Source organism: Apteryx rowi, unplaced genomic scaffold, assembly GCF_003343035.1.
Source record: "Apteryx rowi isolate R43461 unplaced genomic scaffold, aptRow1 scaffold_236, whole genome shotgun sequence".
Taxonomy (NCBI): domain Eukaryota; kingdom Metazoa; phylum Chordata; class Aves; order Apterygiformes; family Apterygidae; genus Apteryx; species Apteryx rowi.
In genome coordinates, this window is record NW_020448708.1 from 1,342,020 (window position 1) to 1,345,778 (window position 3,759).

Consider the following 3,759-nt stretch of genomic DNA (forward strand, 5'->3'; position numbering starts at 1 on the left):
TGCCCTTTAATCCTTACCCATAAGCTCTCGACTCGCTCTTCATCCACCCCTAGGCACAGCTCGATACAGTCCAGTTGCTCTCTCACATAAAGAGCAACTCCACCACCTCGCTTGCCTGGCCTGTCTTTCCTAAAAAGCACGTAGCCATCCATGACAGCACTCCAGTCACGCGAGCTATCCCACCATGTCTCTGTAATGGCAATGAGATCATGGCCCTGCGACCGCACACAGATCTCTAGTTCTTCCTGTTTGTTCCCCTTGCTGCGTGCATTGGTGTACAGGCATTTATTTATGAATTTCTTGAATTTCTTTCAGAAGTTAAGATACCTTTCCTGCATCACAATAAACATTTTAACTTTTAAGACTTAAAAAACAAACCCCTTCACTTCATCTTTCTTCCTCCCTTCTCTTCCTTGCCTCTCCAAAATTCCATGTGACATATGGACTTCATGGATCATCAGCAAGACTGGAATTTTTACATCCATGCCACACCCCCAGTGTGACAGATCCTTTTGCACATTTTCCCACAGAATAGTAATCCTCTCAACTCCAATTTGTCCTGCTCTACTTGTTTTGTGATACTCCCTTCCTATTCTCCATCCCAGCAAAGGCCAGATTCCCTACCCAGTCTGTTCCAGTTCCCCTTTCTCAGTTGTCTCTCTTCTCTTGCTCTTCCTGCTGAACTGTTATTAAGTAGGCCTACTCTACCTGCTAAAAGATCCCAGTCTCTCTGAATCCTCATCCAATTTCATTCATCTCTTTATTTATTTGTCACTCCCAACAACTTCTGTCTTAGCCATTCCCAGCCAGTCTCCCGGCTTCCAGTTTTGGGATGCAACTGAGATATTTGAGATCTAATGATTCTCTTCTGCCAGCAGGGGTCTTCCTCCCTTGTCTCTTCTGTGTTCTGGCAGTGTAGTCCCATTCCCTCCCTCACACCAGCTTTGGTTTTCATCAGGCTGCTAGTGAGCCAATTTAGCTCACTAGACCAATAAAAGCTGTTCACCCCTCTCCTTGCTGGCTTTGTTTCCAACTTGCTTAGTGAACTGACTCAAATTTCCAAAAGGTAACATAAACACCAGAGTTGTTTCAAGGGGGTAGGGATAATGAGAGAGGAGGCCTTTGCTGGGACAAGGGAAGACAATAAGAAGAGAATGGACCTGTCCCTTTGAATGTCATAGGCTCAACCATATTATCTGGCACTAGCTTTAATCACTCAGCTGTGCCACACATGATAGTTTCAGTTTCTCTACAGTCCTTCTAATTTTCAATGCCTGTGTTTAAATCAGATATATTCTTCTTTCATAACTCCTAGATATCAAAAAAGGAGTCATCTTGATTGGCTGAGAGGGTTGGAGCAACATCGTCCATCTCATCTATTCTCTTTCTTGCTTTCACCCTTCCCCCTTACCAGTTTTTCATTCTTTTTACACAGCAGCATTAATATATTAAAAAAAAAAAAAAAGTGTGGTGAATGACCCATCCCAGTCTCTTCTATTGACTTAAAGCAAGGCCACCCTCCTGGGATAATGTGATATCTCTACTGACTTATCCTAAGTCATAAAGCCTATGTCATAAGCAGAGATTTATTTTTTACATTTCCTGCTCTGACAATCAGATTCACTTCAATAACTGCTAAAAATACCACTAATCTTCCTCCTGTCTCCAACAATACTTAGACAGACAGCATGTCAGTGTCATTCTATATTAATTAAATAAAACAGCCTGGATAGTTTATCCCTAGATTTTTCTACCAGTGCAGACACTGCCTCAAGAGCATAGTCAGGAACTGAAAGGGTTCAGAAAATCTTTCCCTGAGACAGGTATATAAGTATGTTGAGGATGGTTTCAAAAGCAACCTTGATTACTGTTGGGCTGGAAAAACGTAATGTATTTGTATGTTAGAGTAGAACAGACCTACAGAAAGACATATTTCTGAGGATTTAGTAAATATCTTTTTATTAAGTGCTAGTACTTTTGTTCTTGTTGCTTGATGCTAAATAGATTATTATTTCTTGAAAGCCTTAATTTAGTTTTAAGCTTTTATTTAGAACTTTGATAATTCAAATGGAAGTTCTATATGCAAAACCAGGGATGTTAATTCCCAGTCCCATTTCCAGAGAAAATTACTGAATAACTACTTTTGAATTATAAATTCTTCTCAGTTAACTATTAACTTGCTAAGGTAAAAGCTGTGGCCAGCAGTTGCACTTCAACAGGAAGACCCAGAAATCTATACTTTCAAGTGAATTATTGACAGAACTTTGTGCAACAAAACTTTGAAACTTGTGCCATAAATATTTGCTCTAAAGAAACTGAACTAGCAAAAAAAGTTGGAAGTACATAGCTAAAGGCACTCTGCCTCAGCTAACTGTTTCTGCTTTGGCTGTAGGAACATGCTCCGATTATCCAGAGAGTGAAGAATCTTAGGATTTAAACAACTGAAAAAGAGAATAAGAAATTATGTGTAGACCTGTATGAGTCCAATTCATTACTTAAACTACAAAACTTAGAGGTTTTGCACTTAAAATACTTTAATCCATTCCTGAAATTTTCCCAGTACAAAGTAACATAGGTAGTAAAAGGTTCCAAATGTTCTGCAGTATTAAGTACTTCAAACTGTGACAATAATATAACTTTGAAAAGCTGTTCATAACCCCAATGTTTAGGGCACAAAATAAACCCTTCAACCAGCTGACTGATAGAAGACAACTGAAAAGTTCCATTAAAGACAAATCTGAACAACAGTCTTATTTTGCTCTTCCTACATGGGAGGAAACTGGTAAGGATCAAACCAGGATCACAGTTTTTTAACTTGAGTTGGTATCTATAGTATGTCCAAAGCACAGCTGTAAATGTCAACATCACTTACGCTGCCTAAACTTTGAGATCCATCATTTGCCCTACTGTGCTAAAGTCAGTTACTTACTACTTATGTCAGTTTACAGAAGAGTGGTACACTCAACACAATGTCAATAAGAATGATTTCATCCCTAGTTAGGAGCAATATTGAAAGTTGTATTATCCTAGATCCAGTGACATATCTGCAGTGTTATATATGCAGGTGATGTAGGAGGCTTTTCCTTAGAGTCACAGCCATTTCTGACATATGAATAGTAGTGCTGGCATGTAGTCATACATGAAAATGAAACAAAACAATACTATTGCATCTTTCAGAAAGTTGCATTGATATTTTCTACCTAACGTTGCAAGATAGCTGGAAACAAGAATTAAGGTCTTGTTGCGTTTGTACTTTGTTCTATCCACAAGGATGTTCCTGTTTAATAGCTATGACTTTCAGAAAACAGGTGTTGGGGGGGGCTTTTTTTTTTCTTCTCTTTTTTTTTTTTTTTTTTTAATAAAAGGCAGCACAATAGGTCCAGTTCCACATGTAGGGAATGATAAAGTAATATAAAAAAATACTAATACAAAGGGGGAGAAAAAGATTGGGCCAGCCTACTCTTGGTCTTATATAGGAATGAAATTTTCTGCTGATTTAGTGAGCTAAACCAGCTCACCAAAAGATACAATTAGTACAAGAAGTAACTAGTAATGAAAGGGATGGGACAACACAGCTTAACAGGAATCTAGCAAGAAAGAATGACAGCATAGCACCTATCTTTCTTGTTGCCAGTGAGTATTTGCATTGGCTTAGTCAAGTTGCCAAACAGCACTCTAAATTTGATTTAGTCTTGACTGGAACTAGAACTACAGAACAACTTCTGGAAGTAGCAGGCATAAATCCAGATCTCAGTATTC